The 17,862-nt window shown below is 40.7% G+C and overlaps 1 long non-coding RNA gene across 1 annotated transcript in view; it reads left to right on the top strand.

Annotated features, from left to right (window-relative positions):
- The first annotated feature begins 12,949 nt into the window (after positions 1-12,949).
- LOC138763476 (uncharacterized) overlaps positions 12,950-17,862 on the top strand; it is a 32,161-nt gene continuing 27,248 nt past the window's right edge. Inside the window, exon 1 of the long non-coding RNA XR_011357607.1 lies at positions 12,950-13,081. This is a non-coding gene — a long non-coding RNA (uncharacterized lncRNA). The remainder of the gene's footprint in view (positions 13,082-17,862) is intronic.

Below are 17,862 nucleotides of genomic sequence, written 5' to 3'. Positions count from 1 at the left end.
GCGACTGGTATTTTGGCACTGGACATTTTGGAGAAAGAAAAGACATTTATTGCCCTTCAGACATTTTGGCACCTACAGGTTGGTGCTGGCCTGGTTTCCTGCCCCATTCATCACCTGCTACTGCCTGAACCCACAGCGTTTCAGAAATTCCCTCCCGCCAGGAAACCGCTCCCATGGAGGAAATAGCAGCTGTAGTGGTCATTAACAATATATTGCAGGATATTAAATATATGTATGTGTATGCAAAATTTTTGTAAATAATGCCTATCTGCACCCTATCACTTGTACTGAGGGCTGTTACTATAGACTCCTCTGTTTGGTTTATGGTGGGTTTTACTTTCGATTGTTTTATCGCAATTTCTTGTCAAGAGCTGGATGAACGACTGTACAGAGAGAGAGAATGGCGAAAGTGGTCATAGCTACAGTGGATGCAGTGAATTACTCCAGATGTGTAGAGTAGAACAAAGAATCTTGAAGTTAGTGACTTCATATGGAGAGAAAGAACCATTAGATTAATTTTAATAAACAATTTTTAATAATTTAATTAATAATTTTTATGACAACTGAATTGTTTCCAAGTGTTTTGTTTCATAATGTTTAATTCAATTAATTATATATTCCATTATACAAGTTTAAATATAATAAATATATCTTTGTAATTTACAATGTTTGTGATTGTTCCATGACTGTTTTAAATAATTTAACTATATCACTAAAAGCTATTGTTACGAGCCCAGAGGACCCCAAAACCCACCAGCAATAGATATTCAGCCAGACAAATTGTTACTTAAACAAAAGTTGCTTTTAATTATCTTTAAACATGAAAATAGAATCAAATTTTAACTTATCTCTATTGACTTAACTAACCTAACTTAGCCCCCTTCTAATTCTAAGCACATGTGTATGTAATATGTGTGTAAGTTCAGAAAAATTCTTTGGTTCACAGTCCAATCTCACTTCTCATTCCTCCAATTTCACTGGTTGCAGGCACAGGATTAAACATTTATAAAGGTCACCAGGGTTTGGTGCTTGAAAGGTAATTGGTTACTGCTCAGGAAGGTTCTTGTCAGTTTTCAGAGAGAGATTTGTTGTTCCTTTTTAATCAGACACTTCAGTGTCTTACTGATGAAACTTGCCCCTTCCGGGTTCTCCATATGATAAACTCTTTCTTTCAGGTCATCACAGAGTTCATTTTTGTTTCTCTTATTCCAAGTGAAACATTAGACAGCCAGTTCTCTCATCTTGCATGAACCATAAGGGCTTTGACCAGGCCATCTTACAACTGGACTTTCCGTAAGCTTGCCAGCTTGTCCTGTTCCAGTCCCAGCTGCTTCTGCTGGCTGTAACACTGTACAAGTCATCTCTGTGTTTCTGACTCTCTGAGAGAAATCCTGTTTGACTCCCTCTGCTTGCAAAATCACATGACCCTCTTAGAACAGCAAGTTCTCTTCCAGACTGCAGCGGCTCCGACAAGCTCTTTCATCTGTTGCCTTTTGTAAACAATAATCCATTAGTGAAGTCTCTTGAGCACTCTTCAAAGCTCTTGCAAAAGCTCTGGAGCCGATACATCTACCATGGGGCAGAGCTCCAGTATTTTAAATAAGATCTGTTTAAAAGTGTTTGTATGTAACTTACTCCAACAAACCTTTCCCAATGTATCTCCCAAAAACATATCCATTTATATATAATATATATATATTTATATATTCTGTCACACTGTGAAAAGCCCTTGTTTTCCAGGGGAGAGGTTTCCTGGGGGGGGGGGGGGAGGTATTTCTGCAATGCCAGGAGTTCAGGCACTGCATCAGGACAGAGTAGGCCAGCAGACAGTGAGTGCGGCAGTGAGTCAAAATGCTTGGCACCAATCTCTGGCTGACATAATGTCCGGTATCAAATTGTGGGCACCAAATTGTGAGGGCTAAAATGTCCAGCACCAAAATGTGGGCCCCAAAATATCCTAGACCCATTCGAGGCACTTACTTGGAACATTTGCCATATACATCTCCTTTAAACCATCCCCTTCATCTTAAATGCATGTCCTTGAGAACTTGAGATTTTCAATAAAACGAAAGGTATGTAATCCCTGTAATAGGATTTTTTTTCCTCTTTGTAATATTATGCATATGTAATGAGCATTTGTTACAAATTTGAGGCACAGATCAAGGTTTAGAAGATTTTCACTTTTGCATGTGGTTATTCTGAACATGCACCAAGTATCATTGGTGCATCTTTTCTAAATTTAGGATACTTGATGACTTGGTAATAGAGACAAGCAATAACTGCTGATGGACATCTCTCAGGATTTGCAGAAGTTGCATTAATTGTATTGATTATTCCAACATTGGCTGCTCCCTGCAGATTTGTATTTGATACTGATTTTTACCACGCTTTATCTCTCAGTTTAGAAATAAAGCTTTTATTTCAGGGAAGTTCCTGTATAGATTTACTGATCTCATGCAAGGTTAGTTCCAGGCTTGTCTGAGAAGAGTAAAGCAGATATCAATCCCAAACCAATGTATAAACCTTTTGGATCAATAAGATCTAAAATTGGTATTAGTGACTGTTTATATGCTCCATTCCGGGATGTCCATCAACTTTATTCAAACAGTTATCCTTGTTTTACTGAGTTCAACAAAAATTACATTTTTATTTGTTCAAATCTTTAGTTCGGAAGGTTAATCTCATTGAGGGATAAGGATAAGTGTGCCTGATAATTTACTCAGACAATGTAGTTATTTTCATGGTCTTTTTTTCCTCAAGCAGCCATCTGAGAAGTGGTAAAAATCAGCCCTTTTCAACAATTATTCAACATTTCACACTCAATCCCAATCCAGAAAGAATGAAGCAAGTGACTGTACTCCCACTGAGGTTAATTTAAGAACAGCTTTACTCATTTTTCAGCTCAGTGTCTCTTAAAAAAGCAGATCTTTTTATGCTTGTCTTCCCCTGACCTACTTAGAGCTAACAAGGATTGTAAGGATTCTTCTGTTTTAATTCAGTTCCCAAATGTCCAACTTTTCATGCACAAATGTGATGGCAAATTTATAAACAATGGGCCAGATTTCTGCTAGGAAGGGTGAGTTGCCAGAGTCTAATGTGGTCAGTTAGAATTTTTAAGGATCTTAATTGATTGATGATGTTCCTTTGACAACATTCATACGGCATGGAGTCAGATCCTTCAGCCCACCAAATCAGTACTGACATGAAGCACACACTTATGCTAATCACACCACCATATTGACCCTTCCTCAGCATGGTTCCTTCTTTGCCACTGCCCCTTTTTCAGTGCAGCACTCCCTCTTTACTACTTCCCTCAATGTTGTGATTCCCTCCCTCACTATGTTTCCTGCAGCATGGTGCCCCCACCCCGCCCACTTCCGCATTCACATCATAGTACTCCAAAGAGCCTGTTCCTTGTTATATGACTCTACTCATTGGATGGGGGTTTCATTTGGTGAATGGAACACCAGAAATTCTTACACTTAATGTGTAGAGAAAAGCTTTTACTAGGCACTTCCTAAACACATATCTTTCATGTGTCGGTGTGTCTTTCACTCAGTTCTGTGTGATTTTGTCTGAATATTACAAGGCCATTCTCAAGAAACAAAGATAATGTGTTCTTCCCACTCAGTTTAATGGATTAGAACAATGTTACAGTGTTTGTTTGAATGTGTAAAGTAAAACTCAGCCTGATTGATGCAGCAGTTGTACAGGTCAAATAAAATGAACTGAATTCACTTTTGATTATCCATAATTCTGATAGCAGTCAACAACCTTTTTTGGTATTGAAAACTGCACATTATTAACTTTTAATCTGAAACCATGTGCTTTGAATACTCTACTTATAAAAGTAAAAGGTTACAGGTACTGTGCATGTTGCATCTTCCCATACAAAATATTTCACATCTATTTTTCTTGGAGAAAATTGAATAACTGAAAAACCAGGTGATCTTCTGGCAGAGACCAATGAACAGAGCACCATTCACAGTTGTAAGCAATAATTCTCTCTGGCAGTATTTTCTGCTTGCTATTCACCTTCCATCTTTTACAGTGTATCTGACAATTCAAAATTCTATCCATTGCGATTTCTTCGGTTCAATGGGAAGAATAGTGTTTGTAACATTTCGGACTTTTCAGTGAAATAGGAACAAAGCCGTGATCCAAATAAAATAGCAATGGACGTGATTGCACTGGATGGAATGTTTCATGATAAGAAGAGGCGATTTGGGCTGGGTTTGTTTTCCTTGGAACTGAACAATTGATAGAAGGATAGAAAGTTATGAGGGGCACTGATAAGGTTAATTATGGGAAATCTAAAATAAGGATGGGATCGAGGGTATACAGACAAAGTGGTTGAAGTTTGGGATGCCTAGGCTGATTGACTGGTGGAAGTATCCTCTTCCAATAACATTCAAGAGATATCAGGGAATATTTTGGAATCATCAAAGAATTGAAGGACATGGAATAAGTGCTGGCAAATGTATTTTGATTCACATGGTCATGGTAACTAAAAGGGCTAGTGCCTGTGCTGTCTGATGTTCTGACTAATTCTTAATTGAACATCCGTTAATGAATAGATCAATTAATAGAACAGAGACACAGAGCAGGACAGGATGATTGTGTAATGAGTGAGGTGCCACAATATCGTTCCAAGAATTTGAAAGAAATTTCTAAATGCATTTTAAAAGTTCGGTGTTTGCTTCTGGTTACCATAATCCATGGGGATAAAAGAGATCAGATGGTGGACTTGGAAAGACATTTTGCACTACTCAGGAGTTCTTTTTAAGATTTATACCACCTGCTGTGTTTACTGCTGCTGTTACTACTGACAAAATATAAATTCTAAGAGCTTTAGACGTAACTACAATGGCTTAACGAGCTTTATGTCAGGAGAGCAGCTAAGTTAAATTAATGTTAAAACCCTGGCAAAATATTGTTTGAAATTTCCTCATGTTGTGCAGCACAACTGACTGAATGTCACCTCAAACTGAATTGCAAGATGCATTTGGGCACTCGTGGAGCAGCTTTCGGCAAATTCACATTAGCTTCTCAACTCACCCTGTTACCTCCCTTGGATCTCACAGTTCTCCCAATTGCCTACAGGCTATTGACCTATAAATGCTGCCAACCCATCCTTTAGCCTGCCCTCTCTGGTCTTCCCACCTCTCTAAGGTACAAGTGGAGCAAAGGTTTTTATTCACAATGAATGTGTGAAATGCCGGCAGGCAGCATGGATACTCAGTGTCACGTCAATAAGACTGAATCTTTGTGCATATTCAAAACTAACGGGAGGTGATCTATACTGGAAAGCAGTGTGTAACTGAATAACTGAGAGTGGGTAATATATTTTAGGTGAGCCAACCTTCTGTGATTCACTGCTATGGAATCCAAGACACCTATCCTCTGCAGGTTATTCTCCACCTTGACAGTGAATTGCTCCAACCCTGCTTTTCGAATTCCCAATGTTATCAGGGTTACAATTTCCATATATGTCTCTGTGCACACTGACCCTTTCCCCTCACTTCTGACCCTTTGACCTCATGTCTGACTTGGCTGCTTTCTCCCCTGATTTCACTGAGCTTCCAATTGCTCATAGGCAACTATCTTATAAATATTTTTACCATCTCTCACCTCATAATAAACAATTCAATGCTGCTAACCCACTCCATGCCATGCCCTCAACATCCCGAACCCCACATCACCTCTCCAACCCCCCAATTCAGTGACTCTACCCAATTCAATAATCTCCCACCAATCCAATCACAGAGGATGTAGAGGATTTTTTTTTTATTCACAGTGCGTCTCTGCGACTGTTCTGATACATTGATTGCCATTGGTCTTTTTGACTGTTTTACCCACTATTAAATTCTGATATCAAACTATTCCTGTGATGAGTTATTCTTCTTATTGAGTGCATAACCTTGATCTTGCACACGACTCACATGTGCTCTATTCCATGTTGAAGGTGCTGTTCTGGGTGCAGTAGGACATCCAGAGCTAATGGCTTGATATGGATCCTTTACTGTGTCAGAATCAGAATCAGTTTTATTATGTGGAATATGCATCACAAAATGTGTTGTTTTCCGGCAGTAATATTGTGCATTACAGAAGCATAATGGTTGTAAATTACATTTTCATAAATGCATTATTTAAAAATATATAAATTAGTGGAAGAGAAGAGAAATTAAGTGAGGTAATGTCAGTGGTTCATTATCCATTAAAAAATCTGATGACAGAAGGAAAGAAGCTAATTTTGTAATGTGTGTACATTTTCAGGCTCCTGTACCTTCTTCCTGATTGTAGCGGTGATAAGAGGACATGGCCTGGAGCTGAGGGTCTTTGATGATGCTTTCTTGAGACACCACCTCTTATAGGTGTCCTTAATGGAGTGAATATAAATGCCCATGATGGTGCTGGCTGACAACCCTCTATAGCCTTTTCCTATCATGTCCATTGGTACCTCCATTACCAGACAGTGATGCAAGCATTCAGAATGCTCTCCACCGTATGCGTGTAGAAATTTGCAAGAGTCTTAGGTGAAATACCAGATCTCGTCAAACTCCTAAAGAAATATAGCTGCCGGCCATCTTCATGATGGCCCCGGGATATATCTTCAGAGATGTTGACTTCCAGGAATTTGAAGTTTTTTACCATATCCACTACTGACCCCTCGGTGAATACTGGTTTGTGTTCTCCTGGTTTGCCCTTCCTGAATGCACAATCAGTTTCTTAGCTTTGCTAATGTTGAGTGGAAGGTTCTTGATGTGACTGCACTCAAGTATCTGATCTAGGGTGAAAGAATTTTAAAAATGGGTGAAAGAAAAAAGCTGCAAGAAACAGTGCAGCTGGTACAAGAACCAATATACAGTTCTTCATTCATTAATCGTACCTGGACAACCTACCTTTTCTGATGACACATTGATTGGTCAGCAAATGGAGATTTGGGACCCTTCTGGAACATATTTAAATATTTAAATCCTATGGTGCAGTGAAGTGTCCAACTAATGTCTTTCACCAAGATGCTCCAGCATTATTAGTAAAAATCCATCTGGTTCCCTAACAACCATCATTAGAAAAAATCTGCTCTGCCAGTGCAGTCTGGCATATGTGTCACAAAGCCACGTGTTAATAATTTAAATTCCCTTGAAATCAATTCAGAAGCTTCCCAGTACCAGATAGTTCCCTGATTGGCTTTTGAAGTGACAATGAAAGATGGAGTATTAATGCTGGACTTGCTGGTGATGCCATAAAAATTATAATTTGATTAAAAATTATAATCTTCTCCAAGGCACAATCTTTGACAGGTGTGCATTCTTCAAAACTAAGCAAGGACACCAAGATGTTGGCTTGACTTCTGGCACTATAATCCAATTGAGTCATCATCAAAGATAAGAACTGCAAATGAATGCTTAGTAACACATTGATTGGATACATTCCAATGCTGCTGTTTATAAATGCCTCCCCCATTCACTCAACCTAATAAGAAAAAAAGAAATTATTGGGAGCTTGACCCATAACATATTCCACAACAAGATCATATTTGAAATTATTTTGTTATATTTAATTAACCTATGGCATCTTGGGCCACATTATGAGTAAACACTTGGAAATGCATTACAAAGATGGAAGTGCTTAGTTCAATCCAGGCAAACACATCAGAACTGAAACACAACGTGCCACTGCTACCAAATGACACCCTCAGTGCCACTGATCAGAAGCTGATTGTGCACTACCGATTCTTCTCCCCCCCCCACCCCTCCCACCTTTGCAACAGAGTGAATGGACTCTTACTATTAGAGAGGAATTTAAATATTTATTGATTGACAACTTTTGAAAATGTGTACTTATTGATCTCTCTCTGAATTCAAATAATGCTTGATTAATAGTTTTCATTGTGTAATGTGTTAGGCACAGGCATTTGTTTTTTTCAACCAGAATTATCCAAAAGAGAACAAAAATGCGGAATTTTAAGTGCAAGTTATGTTCATGTCCAAACCAGTTTTTTTTTAATGCCTTTTCTTTGGCTTGGCTTCGCGGACGAAGATTTATGGAGGGGGTAAAAAGTCCACGTCAGCTGCAGGCTCGTTTGTGGCTGCCCAGTCCGATGCGGGACAGGCAGACACGATTGCAACGGTTGCAAGGGAAAATTGGTTGGTTGGGGTTGGGTGTTGGGTTTTTCCTCCTTTGCCTTTTGTCAGTGAGGTGGGCTCTGCGGTCTTCTTCAAAGGAGGCTGCTGCCCGCCAAACTGTGAGGCGCCAAGATGCACGGTTTGAGGCGTTATCAGCCCACTGGCGGTGGTCAATGTGGCAGGCACCAAGAGATTTCTTTAGGCAGTCCTTGTACCTTTTCTTTGGTGCACCTCTGTCACGGTGGCCAGTGGAGAGCTCGCCATATAATACGATCTTGGGAAGGCGATGGTCCTCCATTCTGGAGACGTGACCCATCCAGCGCAGCTGGATCTTCAGCAGCGTGGACTCGATGCTGTCGACCTCTGCCATCTCGAGTACCTCGACGTTAGGGGTGTGAGCGCTCCAATGGATGTTGAGGATGGAGCGGAGACAACGCTGGTGGAAGCGTTCTAGGAGCCGTAGGTGGTGCCGGTAGAGGACCCATGATTCGGAGCCGAACAGGAGTGTGGGTATGACAACGGCTCTGTATACGCTTATCTTTGTGAGGTTTTTCAGTTGGTTGTTTTTCCAGACTCTTTTGTGTAGTCTTCCAAAGGCGCTATTTGCCTTGGCGAGTCTGTTGTCTATCTCATTGTCGATCCTTGCATCTGATGAAATGGTGCAGCCGAGATAGGTAAACTGGTTGACCGTTTTGAGTTTTGTGTGCCCGATGGAGATGTGGGGGGGCTGGTAGTCATGGTGGGGAGCTGGCTGATGGAGGACCTCAGTTTTCTTCAGGCTGACTTCCAGGCCAAACATTTTGGCAGTTTCCGCAAAGCAGGACGTCAAGCGCTGAAGAGCTGGCTCTGAATGGGCAACTAAAGCGGCATCATCTGCAAAGAGTAGTTCACGGACAAGTTTCTCTTGTGTCTCACCCCAAGTCCAAAGCCCGCTGCGCAGCTCAGACGGCAAAGTCCTCCTCAGCGACAAGATCTCCATCCTCAACCGATGGTCAGAACACTTCCAATCTCTTTTCAGTACCAACCGCTCAGTCCAAGATTCCGCCCTGCTCCAGCTCCCTCAACAGCCCCTAAGGCTAGAGCTGGATGAGGTTCCCACCCTGGATGAGACATATAAGGCAATCGAACAACTGAAAAGTGGCAAAGCAGCAGGTATGGATGGAATCCCCCCAGAAGCCTGGAAGGCTGGCGGCAAAACTCTGCATGCCAAACTGCATGAGTTTTTCAAGCTTTGTTGGGACCAAGGTAAACTGCCTCAGGATCTTCGTGATGCCACCATCATCACCCTGTACAAAAACAAAGGCGAGAAATCAGACTGCTCAAACTACAGGGGAATCACGTTGCTCTCCATTGCAGGCAAAATCTTCGCTAGGATTCTACTAAATAGAATAATACCTAGTGTCGCTGAGAATATTCTCCCAGAATCACAGTGCGGCTTTCGCGCAAACAGAGGAACCACTGACATGGTCTTTGCCCTCAGACAGCTCCAAGAAAAGTGCAGAGAACAAAACAAAGGACTCTACATCACCTTTGTTGACCTCACCAAAGCCTTCGACACCGTGAGCAGGAAAGGGCTTTGGCAAATACTAGAGCGCATCGGATGTCCCCCAAAGTTCCTCAACATGATTATCCAACTGCACGAAAACCAACAAGGTCGGGTCAGATACAGCAATGAGCTCTCTGAACCCTTCTCCATTAACAATGGCGTGAAGCAAGTCTGTGTTCTCGCACCAACCCTCTTTTCAATCTTCTTCAGCATGATGCTGAACCAAGCCATGAAAGACCCCAACAATGAAGACGCTGTTTACATCCGGTACCGCACGGATGGCAGTCTCTTCAATCTGAGGCGCCTGCAAGCTCACACCAAGACACAAGAGAAACTTTTTTAATGCACAAGAACACCAAAGGCATGTTTTCCAAACCATTGTTGTTTAAGACAAAATTCACAATGAAACTGATCAAGGAAGTTTGTAGATGATTCAATATTTTCTGATACCATTTTCAATCAATTAAAATCAGACTTATAGGAGTGAACTGCACGTATATTACAGATCTGTTATTTATTGTGCAATGCTCTTTAAGCTGCATTTTCTATTTAAAAAAAACATATGGAAAGTTGCTTTCTAAAATACAGCCTTATTTTCCTCATTGGTGGCAGATTTAATTTTATCGGTATGCTTATATATTTGAGTGGAAATGTGACTTAAAAATCATTTCAGTAAACTAATGCAATGTTGGGAAACAGTAATTCAAGCCCATTCCTTGTGATTATTTTCCTGTTCCAATTAACAGTGCATTTATTTTACGGTGTTCTGAACCTTTTTAATCACTCATTCACACCTCATAGCCACTTCTAATTGCCCCTGAGAAGGTGGTTCTGATTCACTTTCTTGAACTGTTAAAGATCTGTGGTTTCTTGTGAGAGATTTACAGTATTTTAACCTACCAACAGATAGCATGATAATACTTTTCCTCCTCTGGATGATGAATGATTTGCAGAGGAAAATAGAGGTCATTGTTTACTCTTGTGCAAGATGTTTGCAGTCCAAATAATTGGGAGATTATATCGAAGGAGCCCTGGTGAATTGTTGCAGTGCTGTTGTCATGCTCGGCAGGGTGCCCTGTTGATGGAGGAACTGACTGATGTAAATAAGGAATGGGTATCAATCATAGTGTGTTTTTCCTCATTCTGAAAGTAATCCCCTGTTTCTGCCTGATCGAAGGTGAGATGTTTTAAAGAGACAGGACAGAACAGTTCTCACATGACGACAAGGTTCTACTTCTGTTCATTGTTGAATTCCATTGTTCCCACGGCCTCTCTTCCCCCTCCTGCAGATTGTCATCCTGAATTTCAAATGGCCATATAAAATGGGGGTTAACTGGGCAATTTGCTCATTTAATAATCCAGGTAAATGGCTATTGAAAGGGTCAAATCCAGTCAAAACCCAACAGGTTCCCAGACCTAACTCAGAGATGGTCAGGGGATCCAGGAAAACTTACCCTGATACCCTGCTCTGGCGATTTGATAGAGGAAATGGCTGACCCATTTACTCTGGTGACATCAGTGCTTGTGTAAGTGCATCACAGGGAAACCCCTGGTTGAAATGCCGCTGCCACCAATGGGAGTGGGGGGGGGGGAAATGGTTGGTTCCGCGATCGGGAAGGTGGGCCGCAATATACCACTGCCATGAACAAGGGGGAATGGTTGATGTCACGAACAGGGAACGGGCGTGGTGTGGCGCTGCCATGAATGCTGCTCCAGTTTGTGGCGATGGCTCAATTCGGGATTGTGGGAGCATTGGCCATCTTCCTTACCCATAATCCCCCCACACCACTGGAACCGCTCTTGTACAAGAGATACCTCTTGTCCAAGGTTGTCATGACGTTTGGAGAAAATGTACTGGCAGAGCGGTTCCAGCAGTGTGGGGGGATTATGGATAAGGAAGACAGCCATTGCTCCCACACAGAGCCATCGCCACGAACTAGAGTGGAACGTTGTGATAGCAACCACTCCCGTTGTTCGTGGCAGTGTCACGTTACTGTGGGGGGGGAGGGGCAACTGACAGTGGGGGGTTGGGGCTAGTGATGGCTGGGGGAGGCTGACCAGGGTGGGGTGGGGGGGGGTGTGTTTTAGATAACTTTAAAACAGAAAGGGAACTGACTACATAACACATCACCCACCACGTCATTGCAGGATCCCTTAAATCACCATGTTGGCAATTTATAAGGTAGGTTCAACTGCGATTTGAAAGGTGCATCCTGCACCCACAACCCAGTAATCACACCCAGGTCCCAGGGGGGCTACCCGGGTACTGCAATTTGAAACCATCTTCTGTTGTGAAAGCTGCATATTGCCTGGCTTGCAGTATGAATGACAATTAAGATTTATTTTCTGACCATCTTTGAATGTTGTCCATGTCTTACCTCATCAGATCATGACCAAAATAATTATCCAGCAAACAGAGGGAAGGTTATGGATGAACTTGCTTTGCCTGAAAAAATTTTAGGAAGTTTTCAACGAATTAATTATGAATTAAGTTTTAATCAAGCTACAAATCCCACACACCAACAAATTCTGACTTGATGGACAGGCTAATCACTCTCACTGAGGGATTCAGGTTTTACTTCACAATGAAAGGTCCAAAGTTTTCATGAGATTTGGAGAAAATGTATTTGCATTTAGGCTGAGTAACCATGTATGAATTTATTTCCCAGATATTTTAAGAGGACCTTTTATTGGTTAAACATTAATTACTTCACTATCAGTTTATGCACCAGACCAGGGCTTCCCAAATTTTTAGCTCTCAGAACCCTTTGAGAAGCACTTGGAAATTGTGGAACCCCAATCATCAATTGCAGTTTAAAAGACCTGGTATTTACACAAGTATAGTAAGGAAGTAAATAAACACAATTCTCCACATTCAAATAATTTCCTGTTCAAATCTAATTTACATTTAATGGTATGAATAAAATTGTTTCTTCTCCTCACAGATCTTGTTAATGTTGGGCACATTCTTTGTATCCTTATGCCCGTCAGCACTCCGACATCACAATAGGGGAGGTCTATGCTTGGTAGTTGGTCAGGGCAGCAACTGACATGAGAAGACCAGTCTGCTTCTGATGTCACCTCCTCCGCCATGCCAGAATCGCTGGCCATTGAGTGACAGGCGAGATGGACAGGAGTCTGTCCTCCTACCGACGACACAGTTGGGTGATGATTGGCTGTATCCAGTGATGATTGGCTGCATGGAGACAAACGGGCTGCTGATTGACAGGCGAGAATGGGCATAACCCTCGACTGAGCGTCACAATGGGGGTTGCGCTGGCAGGCTGCAGGGATGTCACAGTTTCCCTCCCCCATCCTCTCTCACCTGGGTAATTGGCTGAGGTGGCGACTGACAATGCACTAGTGACTTCACCCACTACCACTGGTTGGTTATTTGACAGGCAAGGTGAGTGAGTGTAGCGTGCCCCCCCATCAAGTCCATCTTCCTGCTGATGTCACAATGATGCTGTGGCCTGGTGATTGGTAGGCGGGGGGGGGGGGGAGAGACATCAGAATTCCCCCCCCTATTCATTCCACCTGCTAATTGGTTCAGAACCCTGCTGCTGGAGCGTTTAATGGACAGACCGAGCCCTGACGCTGATTGGAGCAGGGGGAGAGTATTATGTAAATAAGTGGCCGAGATGAGTGTCAGCAGAGGGTCGGGCGCGTCTCCTCCTTCCCCACCCCTCCGGCTGCCATCTTGTCTCCCCTCCTCTGAAACAAGTTGAATTAAAGGCAGAGGTAAAAAGTAAAGAAAAACAGGTAGATCGTTATTAATCCCTGTCATCTCTTACACTGAACCCCTATGCCTTTCCACGGAGCCCCAGGGTCCTGCAGAATAACTAGGATGTGAAAGAGAAAGGTATTGTCTCTTGCACCAGTTACAACATTTTAAAAATTCTCAATGCTAACCATCTTTCATAACATTTGCATAAAATTCTGTTTCAGCAACTAAAGAGGAGGGAGCAGGTGTGCAAGAGTTGTCAGCTTTTGTTATATGGAATAAAATATATTCAAAATCTATGTGCTTAGTATATTGACATAATATACTTCAATATAATAGCCTCTTATAATGAATTTGCTTGTTGAAGAAAGGTATTACTGATGCAAAACATGTCACCAAATAGAGAACTTCATTAGGCCACAAAAATGGTCAGACATGGAAATGAAATAGTGTGTCATCTTAAGAGCAGAAACAAAATTTGCTGAATGATTTCAGTTGGTCGAGCAGAGTGAAAAGAAAACCAGTCTTGACCAGGGTTCCAGTCAAAAACATTTTTCTCCCACTGATGCTGCTTTACCCACTGAGTTCCTCCAGCAGATTGTGTCTTGTTCCAGAGTCCAGCGCCTGAAAGCTTTCATGCGTCACCATCTTAAGAACATAAATTGCCACCTCTTGCAATCTAAATTTTCAAAACTTCTAACCTTTTTTTTATATCCTCATGATGCATTCCATTCTACTTGATCTTTCCACATTGATAGCGCCCTATTTCCATGAATACACTTCTGGGGATGCAAGATCAAAATGTTCCCAGTTCTCATTCCCTCACGTTTAGGGCTCATCAATGCAGAAAGTCTTTTTATTCTCACACCTGAGATGTTTCAACAGAATTGAGATACCTGTGACAGAATTATTTCAAATATATCAAAATAAATACAAATAATTTTTAAAATGCATGAAAAAAATAAGCATTATTAATTAAAATGCAAACAAATTTGAAACATCAATATTGGAAATGTTACATGAAGCGAAGTTCCAGAAGTGGGGCAAAATGCATCCTTTAAATTTCAGTTCAGTTTTTCCTGTGCACAAGAATTAGTCTGTTCTTCATTAAAGTGTAAATTGTCTTTTTAAGTAAATAATTTATAACCCAAAATACCAATGACATCACAGTGAAAACCGAGAAATCAAAATATTACTGTACCGTGAAAAAAAAGTCTAGGCTGTATTTGCCTTTTCCAACATGCTTGGTGGACCAAATCAAAGTAAATAGGCTTGTAGTTGATACCCCATCCTCTCTCATTGAAAGAGGAGGTGGCACCTCAATGTTCTGACACTGGACTCATTGGTGATTTTCTGTAGAATCCTTAGCTTCAATAAGCACATCTGCCTCAAAAACTGCATTCTTGAATGACTTGCTTGGCTATCAAGCACTGTGAAATGCTCTAAGGTTATAAAAGGTACCATAGAATTACATGTCTTTATTTGTTCCCAAACATTTTGATAATCTTTATGAACATTTTAAATGTTCTTATTTAGATGTCTTCAAGGTCTCACTGTGCCGTTCTCACTGACCTCCTTGCAACGTAATTAGACCCTGTTCCTCTGATCATTTCCATACTTCCTTCCATCACCTCCCTCTCCCTTTCACATGTATCTCCAACCCTCTTTGCATATTCACCTCTCTCTGTTAAAGTTTTTGCTTTAAGAACATTTAGATTGTTTTCTGGATCTTTTCACCTGTATGTCCTTTCAGCTGTGAGGCCATTCTCATGTTTTGTCTTGAGTTCAGGATTATTTTTTTCTATTTTAACCATTCTCTACCTGGTATGGAATTTTGTTTTTCCAATAACAGCAAGCTTAAACAATGGAATTTTCATTACATCCTGTCACAGAGTGAATATACCTAATTAAAAATCAGAAATCACCCCTTAGTCTGGAAAATCTATCTATTGGACACTCCATAGTCCTGAGGGTTCCAGATTCTCAGAGTTTGATTGCAGTGCAAGAAGAAACAGCGATGCCCTTTTCAGATCTGGAAGTACATTTGCTGTGATAAACCAGATGATAACACATGATTTGGATGAGGATTTAGGATTAATTTAATTACATTTTTGTGAACACATCTGTCCTTGTTTAAAATGTTCAACTGATCACCTCCCTGATTTTTATTTTGGATCTTGGAGATCACCATCTCCCCATTTCTTCAAGAATCTGTAAGTGCAAATGGAAAATAACCTAATTGCAGATGCAGGAGAGTAAGAAAGCTGAGCTGGCAGGAGGGGAAAGGAGAGAAGAGTAATTTTAGCTGACACACACACATTGTACACAAAATAAATGTAGACAGGATGCATACAACCTCTTGGGAAATGTAACGGGTTATTGGCAAATCAAGAAGATCAATTGTAGAACCGAGGTTCGGGGATTTGAGGGAATCGGAATGAGCCTGTCATTGTGTAAAACGGTCTAATAATTGTACAATGCTTTCTTTTTATATCTTTTTGATACATGTAAATAGAATATGAAAAGCATTTCAAAAATTTCTTGTGGATACTTGAATCTAAAGGAAGAATCTGATTATTAAACAGGAAAATAATGCTGCAACCACATAATTAAGTCCCTTTGGAGTAGGTTTTGCACCATTCTCGTAACTTTAATTTTATTGTATGCTGGGCCATGTTAACTCCGCTGACTCCACTCGAAGTGGTTTTCATTGTTCTTCAGAAAGGAAATGTTCAGGTTCTCGTGAAAGCAAACCTCCTGCAATTTCAAAGCCTGTATGGAGGCAGACATGGAGAAATGCTTTTACCTTGAGCTAGCATCAAGTCAATTATTACTGATGGCAGACTGATTTATTTACTTTGGATTAAAAAAAAATGAAGAGTCAAAATTTGCAATGATTGTAAGGTAAGATTTTGATCAATTTGAAAGCTGTTTCGATTATAAGTTTGCAATATAATGAGGAGTCGCTGAAAAAAAAGTACAGATTTTAAATGCAGCAGCACAGACTAGTGGTGACAAGAAGAATTTAACCAAAATAAGATTCTCAATATCTCAAATTTTGACCCAAAATATTCATTTTCTTAAAGATTGTAATAGGATTAAAATCTGTTTGAATTTTAAAGATGATGTTGAGACCAGTGGTGGATATTTCACTGCCTTTGTGATGTGATTCAACATGCCTTCTGTAATATTGGATGCCTTGTGATTAAATAATGCTTGGATTAGGATAAGTCGACTATAGCTCATGGCTGGAAAGTAGTTTGGAGCATTCGGCTATTTTACTGCAGCTGTGTGTCTTAGAACCAATAACTGGCTGGCCATGTTATAGTGATAGTTCAGACATGCATTTAATTGCAGAAATACGAAGTACATGTAAAAGATACAAGGACTAAATTGGGACATTTGAAAGTGATGTCAAGAGTGACAATTTTTTAACCAAGAATATTTCTAAAATGTGAATAATGTACATGAATTGAAGGTATGTTGAAGTCTTACTTTGCATTGGTACAAATAAATAAAGCCAACAAGCCAGTTATTTTCAAGGGAAGTTCAGAACGGACCATTTGGACCAAAGGTTCTGTATCGATGCTGTAGTTTTAGCTGGTTTTGTGCAAGTCATTAAGATTAGGAGAAAGAAAAATAAGACTATGAGAAATAGAAGCAGAAATAAGATATTTATCTCATCGAGTCTACTCCCCCATTTAATCATGAGCAGGTCCATTGTCCCACTCAGCCCCACTGCTCGGCCTTCTCCCCATAACATTTGATGCCCTGGCCAATCAAGAACCTATCAATCTCTACCATAAATACACTCAGTGACCTGGCCTCCACAATGGGTTTTGGCAACAAATTACACAGATTTACCACCTTCTCGCTGAAGAAATTCCTCCGCATCTCTGTTCTAAGTGGACACCTTTCAATACTGATGTTGTGCCCTCTTGTCCTAGACTCTCCCACCATTGGAAACAACCTTCCTACATCTACTCTGTCCAAGCCTTTCAACATTTTAAATACACTCCTCTTATGATAAACCTTTGATTCTCAGACACATCCTTCTGAACCTCCTCTGATCCCTCTCCAATGTAAGCACATCCTTTCAGAAATGAGGAACACAAAACTGCTTACAATGCCCCAAGTGAGGTCTCATCTGTGCCTTATAAACTTTCAATATCACATCCAGCTCTTGTATACTATTCGTCTTGAGATGAATGCCAGCATTACATTTCTGCATGAGGATCCCCAGGTCTCTTTGCATCCTGGTATTTTCAATTTTTTACCCTTTTAAAAAATAGCCCATTTAATTTTTCTTCCAAAGTGCATTGATTGTGCACTTTCTGACATTTATATTCCATTTGCCACTTCTTTGCCCATTCTCTTAATCTGTCTAAGTCCTTCTGAAGCTTGCCTGTTTCCTCAACACTACCTGCTCCACTATTACTTTTATATCATCTGCAAACTCGGCC

The sequence above is a fragment of the Narcine bancroftii genome, chromosome 1 (genome assembly GCF_036971445.1).
Source record: "Narcine bancroftii isolate sNarBan1 chromosome 1, sNarBan1.hap1, whole genome shotgun sequence".
In the NCBI taxonomy this organism is placed as follows: domain Eukaryota; kingdom Metazoa; phylum Chordata; class Chondrichthyes; order Torpediniformes; family Narcinidae; genus Narcine; species Narcine bancroftii.
This window is presented reverse-complemented; position numbering and strand designations above follow the sequence as displayed.